The sequence below is a fragment of the Hemiscyllium ocellatum genome, chromosome 48 (assembly GCF_020745735.1).
Source record: "Hemiscyllium ocellatum isolate sHemOce1 chromosome 48, sHemOce1.pat.X.cur, whole genome shotgun sequence".
Lineage (NCBI taxonomy): Eukaryota > Metazoa > Chordata > Chondrichthyes > Orectolobiformes > Hemiscylliidae > Hemiscyllium > Hemiscyllium ocellatum.
In genome coordinates this window covers 10,278,727-10,289,055 of record NC_083448.1, presented here as the reverse complement: position 1 = coordinate 10,289,055, position 10,329 = coordinate 10,278,727, and positions in this window count along the sequence as shown.

Here is a 10,329-nt window from a genome sequence, read left to right as displayed (position 1 = left end):
TGCCTAAAGGTCTTCTGCCATTACTGCCCAGCCCCAATGTCTACAAATGTCTCTGCATCTACAAGCTGCAACTGAGTTGCACTTCCAGGAAAAGAACAGAGCTTTTTGAGCAGCAGTGCCCACCCCAACCCCACCACTGAACTTGAAGGTTCAATTTTCAAATGCCACCCAACACAGTTCCACTTCCAGTTTCACACAAATTCTTGCCATTAACTAACTTCAGCAATGAAACAAAAATGAGACACAAACAAAGCAAGAAAGGAAGGAAAATGTCAAATTTCACTTAACTGAGCCCAGTCCTGTAGATTTGGCACTTCAAAAATATGTTTGGTGTTTGCATCATTCCTGTCCTGGAAAACTAACACTTTTGGCTTTTTGAGAAATTTCTTTTGAATTGCTGTTAGCATGGTGTCGCAAACTGAGTTAATTGAATACTTTTCCAGCAATTCCATTTTAACCACTTCTAGAGCACAAATAGGAAATCGCTACATGAAGGTGGAGGTTAAGCAAAGTTGAAAGATCAACAAGACAAATAGCAATATAAATTTTAAATCTGAAAGGGTCTGTGGCTTTGAGGCACAAAGAATTTAATGTTTCTCTCAAACTATTTTTCCTGGAATATTTTGACTGTAAAAAAAGGGTTAGACGAAGTTTTGAAAGTACCAGAGCAGCCTTGAAAAGGCTTTTGCCATGTCTTGTATTTTTCAGCATCTCATGCACGAGACACTTTTTTCCCTGAATATTATGAAAGCAACAACACCTTGCTTTTACATAGTGCCTTCAGCTGACTAAAATGTCCCAAGGTGTTCAACAGCAGCATCAGCAAACAAGATTTGTGTCTGTGGTGTTGGGAGATGTGATCACAGGTTTGGTCATTGAGTTAAGTTTTAAGGCCCAGATAAAGGAGGAAAGAGAGAGAGGGTGGGGTTGAGGGAAGGAATTGAGAATTTACAGCTGAGGGCACCAATGCACGAACAAAAGCAGTCTTTCTGCACCAGCTTTTCTGATCATGTCTGTTCTGTGCATATGCCTGAATTGCTGCTACTAATATGGATTACAAATTCATTAGAATGGCGTATACCCATTCATCCATTCCAAAAGATCCCAAAACCTTTCAGTATTCCATTTTCTCCCTCACAACGCCCCTCCCCCACCCCCACCCCCGCCGCTTGCCAATAAGTCTTTCAACCCATGCATCCTTTGAGGTTACAGCAGGGTTTGAGATGACCTGTTCAAATCTCCAAACCAAGTGCAGCAATATTTTAAACTTGTACCTCTGGGTTACAGAGTCCCAAAGACTGCTTCGTCTGGACGTGTGTAGGGAGAAGACAGCCTTCAGGAGACCAGGCAGCATGTTGGCTATCAGTTTAGGAGGACAGGGATGAGGCATTGGGTGAGAAATATTAGTGTTTGAGTGGCATTCCCACTTGCCCCATCCCTTTGCTACATCAACCCTCGCTTGGGCCAGTCACATCACTGACATCATTCTGCTGCAAGTCACCTTTGTGGAAATTTGTAATGAGTTGGAAAGCAATGGATAAGACATCTGTCATCCTGGTTTAGGTGACATATATTGGTATTTTAAGGCATTGCAGCTGTGCACACTGACTGCATGGATTCATTTGGGAAACTTGCTTGAAGTTCAATGGTCTTAAAGTTTCTCTGGGCGGCGGCTATCTTTGTACCCTGGGCCAAAGTATACTAAACATTGGGAATAGGAGCCTTGTTTAAGTAATTTCTCCACATAAACTAACCTTTGATGCTATAGTATCATTCAGCTAAATCTGCATTGCACTTGTTCCAATGACAACAGATTCTTTACAAGGTGCAGTGCCCAAATGTGTACTCAATCCTCCCAAGTACTCTAATCAACACTTGTGCTGCTGTGGCACACGTTCCTCTCCTTCAATCAAGTCTCGAGATGCAAAAGCAACATTTTGTCAGCTGTTCTGATTGGAAATTGGAGAAAGTAAATTATGAGATAGAGAGAGGCATATATTCGGAATTTTAAAGGAAAACTCAGTAGCAAGTGGGTTAATGGCATATGCAAACATTCAATCACGGGAACCTGAGTTTTCCAAAGAATAAGGTCACATTAATAAAATTTGAAAAAAATGAATTCATTACACTTGTCATAATTCCAAACTGTCAAAGACTGAAAGACACAGTTTCTCTTTGTTGTTGACACATGCTTTATGCCAGGAGATAAAGAACATAGGGGTTCTGACAAATGCACCCAACATTTTGGCAAAAGCTGAGATTTCAAAAACAGAGTGGAATGTCTGAGCAATGTGGGCTATGGCAACATTTGTGATAGATGCTGAAAAGAAATCCATCAAGGTTCATCTCCACATTGGAGGCTCCACTTTTTATACCCTTGAAAAGCAACATGGCGAGTTTCTCACCAGGGAGTATCGCCAATTAAAGGAGATTGTCATTTGTTAAATGCCTCATTAACGTCACAACTCATGTCGTTAATAGTCAACTTTGAATCTAACCAAACACTCCAAACAAGTTAAATGCTGAGAAATTTCATGGAAATCAGCATAAGTACCTGACAATTTCAGCTCACAGCTGCTGCAAAGGACCTCTGTATTGGACAGCGGACCTCCATCATGAGCATGAGCCGCACACATCCAATGTCCGCCGGCATTGTGGTTCAACATATTCAGTCTCATAAACCCTCATGGCAAATCTCCTAACCACTTACAGGACACTGCAACACTTAGATACTGCATCTCTAGCTGCATCGCCAACTATCATTGTAATACTACAACAAGGAAACTGAGCAATCAGGAACACACACACAGCTTATGGCTATACCAGGCTACTTCTCTGTTGCTTGCTATCATGCACATTCAGTCTCAGCTGATCTGGATGCTCGCAGCATCCTTGCCTTGCCATTTTATGTTTTGCCCCTCAGTCAGAGCTGCCAGGTTTCTGTTACTTCTGTCTTGTCTTGCCATTTATTGCAGACATAAAGCCAAGATGTTTATCATAGTTACCACAAGCATCAGTCAGGGTCTCTATTAAGGGTCACTATAGACTGTGTCCCAGCACAATAACTCAAGGGTAGTCTTCAGTACCAATCCAGGGGATAGGACATGGCCAATCAGCTACTGAGGATGGTCAGAGTAAGGATGCTGTCCATAAAAAGGGTAAGGAGCAGATCTTAGGCAGCCTACAACCTGTCTTGACTCTTTTGTTAGATGTTTTCCTCATAAATTGAGAAAAAAAGAAAATAAGGAGATGATAATGGATGGTATAGCTGTTGCTGATGGTGCACGTGATTTGGTGTCCTGAGTGCATCAATACCCCATGCAGAGGACATGCAAAATTTGTGCCATCGTGGATGGTGGAGGGTGTAAAGCAAGTGAGGGAAGATGTTGAATGCAACAGTGAGAGCAGTAGAATGTGAATCTTGGTGGGAGGTATGTACAGTATAAAAGATAGAGTGAGTATGAAGAATCTGACCAAAATGATAGCAATTAACGGTAGCGGAGTGGAGAAGGTCACTGACCTTCTTCCTACAGAGCTAGGCATTCCTCCAGATGACTGAAAGTGCTTTAACCAGAGATGTGGACCAGGTTAACTGATTTGTTCAGGCCACTAGACCATAGACCATAAGACATTGGAGCAGAAATTAGGCCATTCAGCCCATCGAGTCTGCTCCACCATTGAATCATGGCTGAAAAGTTTCTCAGCCCCAATATCCCTCTTTCTCCCTGGAACCCACGATCCCCTTAACAATCAAGAACCTATTTATCTCCGTCTTAAATATACTCAATGACCTGGCCTCCACAGCCCTCTGTGGCAGTGAATTCCATAGATTCACCACTCTCTGGCTGAAGAAGTTTCTCCTTATCTCTGTTCTAAAAGGTCTTCCTTTTAGTCTAAGGTTGTGCTGTCAGGATCAAGTCTTTCCTTCCAATGGAAACATCTTCCCAACATCCACTCTGTCCAGGTCATTCAGTATTCTGTAAGTTTCAATTGGATTCACTCTCATCCTTCTCAACTCCATCAAGTATAGATTCAGAGTCCTCAAACATTCCTCATATGTTATGCTTTTCATTCCTGCGACCATTCCCGTGAACGTCCTCTGAAAGTGCTTCAGGGCCGATACATCCTTCCTGAAATATGGGGTGCAAAACTGCATACAATCCTCCAAATGTGATCTGACCAGAGCCTTATAGAGCCTCTGAATTATATCTCTGCTTTTATATTCAAGTCCTCTCAAAGTTAATGCATCATTGCATTTGCCTTCCTAACTACTGATTCTGGATTAGTGGTGCTGAAAGAGCACAGCAGTTCAGGCAGCATCCAAAGTGCGGCGAAATCGACGTTTCGGGCAAAAGCCCTTTATTCCCGAAACGTCGATTTCACTGCACTTTGGATGCTGCCTGAACTGCTGTGCTCTTCCAGCACCACTAATCCAGAATCTGGTTTCCAACATTTGCAGTCATTGTCTTTACCTTCTTAACTACTGACTCAACCTGCAAGTTTACTTTGAGAGAATCTTGGACGCGAACTCCCAAGTCTCTTTGCACTTAAGCTTTCTGAATTTTCTCCCCATTCAGAAAATACTACATTCCTCTATTCTTCCTACCAAACTACATGACTTCACACTTTCCCACGTTGTATCCCATCTGCCACATCTTTGCCCACTCTCCTAACCTGTCTAAATTCTTCTGCAGCCTCCCTGCCTCCTCAATGCTACCCGTCCCTCTAACTATCATCTGCAAACCTAGCCAGAATGCCCTCAGTTCCTTCATCTAGATGGTTAATGTATATTGCTAGTCCTGGTGAAGGAGGAAATTCATCCTCTGTTTCAGTTCATCCAGCAATACCTCCAGGACCTTGCCCACAAAGTAAGACAATAACTTCCCCTGTCTGTCATATCCAGGGCAAATCTCAGGAAGTGTGAAAGGCAACTCCGGACTGACAGTGGTTTTCCGGCTGCTCACGGGCTACTAACAATGTTGTTCGTACAAGGAATGCCAGTTAATTATGGGATATTCACTAAGTGGCAAGTTGTTCTGGGAATGGCATGTTTGGAAGCAGACATGAAAGATGCCGTAGTTGCAAGGTAGGTAATTAATGAGAAACGTTTGGTAAGATATAATGAGAAAATTACTAGGCCTCACATTGGATACTCATCCAAAAAGCTGAACCTAACTCACTCAGCCAAAACTTTTAAACCTTTTTTAAAAAGTGGCTTTAATTTGTGGAAAGCAATTCTAACAATTTGTTTATGATGTTCTTTCTCAGCCCACACAACACATGGAACATCGGGTGGAATTTCATTGTGGCTTCAGTGATTCATGACTGGTTTGTGTGAGTCAACATTTAGTAACAGTGCGGGTCGCAGTTTCAACAGTCTGGAATGGCTGTGGAACATACCCACATCCTGCAGATATTACCTTCTTGCCCATTCACTCATTCAGGGGTAAAGTTTCACCAAATTGCAGGAACATTACTTGGAAATTTGCATGTCAAGCTAGTTTTTTGTGTGGTTTTTATGAATTTGAGAACAAAACGTTGTGAAATCAACATTAAAAAGAAAGTACATAGACCGAAGAACAGTAGGCAATGAAAATTTAAAACAGAAGTAGCCAGAAAGATATGACCTATCAACAAGAAATTAAAGGAAGTTATTGTTTGACATGGCATTATTCACTGGAACTGGGATGGGAAAGATAAATGAACTGGTTAATTGAGTTGAAAGCAATGGATGGAAAATTAAAGACAGAACACACACACAATTTCTTGACTGAATGCATGATCCAACTGGAAACAGAAGCCTCAAAAATGTGCCAAATTATCTCCAACTCAAAAATGAGTCTCTCACTTCGACTCACTGAATCTTACAGTGTGGAACGAGGCCATTCAGTCCATCAAGTCCACACTGATTCTCCAAAATGCATCACACCCATACCCACCCTATCCCTGCATTTCCAATGGCTAATCCACCTAGCCTGCACCTCCCTGGATACAATGGGGAATTTAGCATGGCCAATCACCCAACCTGCACATTGTTGGACAGTGGGAGGCAACCAGAGCACCCAGAGGAGACCCACACAAACAAGGGGAGGATGTGCAAATTCCACACCTGAACATGGAGTCAAACCCAGGTCACTGGCGCTGTAAGGCAGCAGTGCTAACCACTGAGCCAAGACGTTGCCTAATATCTTTTATCCATATTGCCCTGATACCGATTCCTCATCAACACCAGTCAAACATACTTGTGAAATGTAAATTTGGAGTCAGAATTCAGCCTCTGGAGCCTTCTCTGCCATTCGATAAAATCATGGCTGATTTCATTATGTCCAAAATTCTACTTTCCAACCAATCTAACATCCTCATTCAAAAGGGAGGCAGGAAAGTATAGGCCATCTAGATTAAGATCTAGAAGTGGGAAAATGCCAGTTTATGATAAAGAATACAACAACACAGCATTCAGAATACATCATGTTATCGGGCTTCGTGAGGATGGTTTTATGAAGGGTAAATTTATTAGAACTCTTTGAGGAGAGAACAAGTAGGAGTTAAAGGTTAAGCAGCAGGTTTTATATTTGCAAAAAGTATGAATGGTCAGGTGCAACATGACAGGCTATTCACTCAAGAGTTGAAGAGTTTTAAAAAACACCTGTAGTGTGGGGATCAGATATGCATAAGGGATTGGCTCACTTACAGAATACCAAGAGTTGTATTTTCTGGACGGCAAACTGTAACTAATATAGTACTACATGGATCAGCACTGGGGCTACATTTATTCCCAATATATATTAATGACTTGAAGGAGAGAAGTGGTGTAGTGGAACAAAGCTTGTGGGTGACACAAAAACATGTGGTAAGTTAAGTGGTGAAGGTGACACAGTTTGAAGAGGGATACAGACAGATTAAGCAAGTGAGTGAATCATGGCAAATGAACTATCAGGGGGGAAAATGTGAGGTTATGCACTTTGCCAGGAAGAATGGAGGATCTGAAAAGTATTTAAATGGAGAAAGACTGTAGAAATTTGCATGACAGAGGAATTTAGGAGACACTATACATTAATTAAAAATTAACCAAGTTCAGCAGATAATGGGGAAGGCACCTATAATGTTGATCTTTACTTCAAAGGGAATGGACTATAAAAACAAGGAGGTTTTGCTAAAACTATAAAAGGCATTAGTCAGACCACACTTGTAAACAGTTTTGGTCCCCTAAGGAAAGTAAAGATATATCAGCATTGTAGGTAGTTCACAGGTGGTTCACTTGGTTGATCCTAGGTATGGAGGGATTTACTTATGAGGAGAGTTGGGCGTATGCTCAGTGGAGTTGAGAAGAATGATATGCACAATGCTGAAACATGTAAGGTTCTTACAGGCCTTGACAGGATTGACACACAGAGATTGTTTCTCCTTGTGGGAGAGTGTGGCAGCAGAGGGCATAATTTCAGAAGGAGTCGCCCATTTAAAATAGAGATCAGGAGTAATCTCTGAGGATATACTGAATCTGTTGTATTTATTACCATGGAGTGCTGACAAAGCTGGGTCAGTAAAAACATTTAAGGCTGAGACAGATATTTACGCAGCAAAGGAATCAGTGGGAAAATGCAGGATTGTGGTGTTGATGTTTGTCAGATCAACCATGATATTATTGAATGGCAGATTGAATAGCCTGTTATGTCTGGTGGTCTTGTGGTTTAAGGCTTGTTTTTATTTACACCATTGCAAGGCCAAAAGATCCTTCCTGGATACGGTGTCACACTGAGCACAGTATTCTGGGTGGTATCTGACCAAAGCATGATACAATTGAAGTATCACTTCTTTTTCCAAAACTTGTCATAAAAACCAACATTTCACTATTCTTTCAGAGCAGATCAGAAATTGGGAATTCTGAGGTGAATAACTCATCTCCTGTCTACCTAAAACGTACTCACCATCTATAAGACACATGTCAGGTAGGTGCAATACTCCCCATTTGTCTGGATGAATGCAGATTCAAAAACACTCAGAGATTTAGCACCACCCATGAAAAAGCAGTTTGAGTGAGCCTACATCCCATTGTTCACTCTTTTCACCACCAATACAGAGTGGCATCCAGAAGATGACTGCAGAAATTCACCAAGTCTCCTTCAATAGCATTTTCCAAAGTTGTGATCACTATATCTAGAAGGTCAAGGGCAACATGAGAACAAAATCAGCTACAAGCTCTCCTCTATCCTGCCTTGGAATTGTATCACTATCCCTTCATTGTCAAAACTCACTTCCCTAAGCATGGTGGGGGTCACTACAGCTTCTGAACTGCTGCTGTTGAAAAAGATGGCTCAACACCCACTTCACAAGAGAAACAAATCCTGGTCTAGCCAGGATGCTCTGATCTAGATTAAGGAAATGAGGGCATTCTGGCTAAGTTTGCAGACAATACAATGATAGGTAGAGAGGCAGGTAGCATTGAGGAGGCGTTGAGACAGCTGAATGATTTGGAGAGTGGGCAATGAAGTGGCAAATGGAGTACGACATGGGAAAATATGAGGTCATACAGTTTGGGAGTAAGAAAAAAGGCATGGACTATTTTCTAAATGGGGAGAAAATTCAGAACTCTGAAGTGCAAAGAGACTTGGGAGTTCGAATCCAGGATTCTCTTAAGTGAAACTTGCAGGTTAAGCCAGTAGTCAGGAAGGCAAATGCAGTGATGGCATTTACTTTGATAGGACTTGAATATAAAAGCAGGGATGTACTTCTAATGCTCTATATGGCTCTAGTCAGACCACATTTGGAGTATAGTGTGCATATAGTGAGCCCCATATCTCAGGAAGAGAGATGCATTGGCCCTGGAGCATGTTCAGAGGAAGTTCACAAGAATGGTCCCAGGAAAGAAAAGCTTAGCATATGAGGAACTTTTGAGGACTCAAAGGAGTTCAGAAGGATGAGGCAGGATCTAATTGAAATTTACAGAATACTGAATGGCCTGGGCAGAATGGATGTTAGAAAGATGTTTCCATTGGTAGGAGAGAGTAGAACCAGAGGACACAGCCTTAGAGTAAAGGGAAGTTTAGAATCAAGAAAAAGACAAACTCCTCAGCCAGAGAGTGATGAATCAATGGAATTCACTGCCACAGATGGAGCATCTTTAAGATGGAGATCAATTGTTTCTTGAGTTACAGAGTTGTAGCAATCGCAACAACATCTCAAAGAAATGAAACTGGGCAGGTCACCAGGCATTGAACCTAGGCATCAGAAAAGATAACAGCAGAAACAGCCTTGTCAACTCTGTAAAGTCCTCCTTATTAATATTTGGGAGCTTGTGCCAAAATTGGGAAAGCTATCCCACAGACGACTCAAGAAACAGCCTGACATAGTCATACTCATGGGTTCATACCTTACAGACAATGCCCCTGGAGAGCATGACCACCTCTGGATATGACCTGTCCCACCGGCAGGACAGACGCATCAGTGATGGCAACAGTGGTATACAGTCGGGAAGGACTTGCCCAGGGAGTCCTCGACATTGACTCCAGATCTCATGGCTTCAAGTTAAACATGGACAAGGAGATGAACTGCTGGTGATTACTTACCGACCTACCTCAGCTGATGAATTGGTATTCCTCCATGTTGAACAACAATTAGAAGAAGCACTGAGAGTGGCAAGTATTCTGGGTGGAGGAATTTCAATACCTACTACAAAGAGTGGCTTGGCAGCTGTATGACTGATCAAGCTGGTTTGGTCCGAAAGGACATAGCTGCTAGACTGGGTCTGCAGGAAGTTGTGAGGGAACCAACAAGAGGGAAAAACATACTTGACCTCGTCCTCTCCAATCTGACTGCTTCAAATGTATCTGTCCATGACAGTATCAGTAAGAAAGACCACTGCATAATCCTAGTGGAGATGAAGTCCCACCTTCACACTGAGAATAACCTTTGTCATGTTGTATGGCATTATCATCGTGGCAAATGGGAGAGATTTGAACAGATATAGCAATTAAGACTGGGCATCAACAGCAGTTGAATTGTACTCCAGCACAAACTGTAACCTCATGGCCCATCCTATCCCCCAATCAACCATGACCATCAAGCCAAGGGATCAACCCTGATTCAATAGTGAGTGCAGGAGCTGTTCCAGGACAGTTGCAACACTGGCATCTATCCAACAATGTGGAAAATTGCCCAAGTACGTCCTGTACATAAAAAGCAGGACAAATCCAACCCCGTCAATTACTGTCCAACTGTCTACTGTCGATGATCAGTAAATCGATGGAAGGTATCATCAACAGTGCTATGAACACCACCTGCCCAGCAATATCCTGCGCAATGATGCCCAGTTTGGGTTCTGCCATGGAAAAT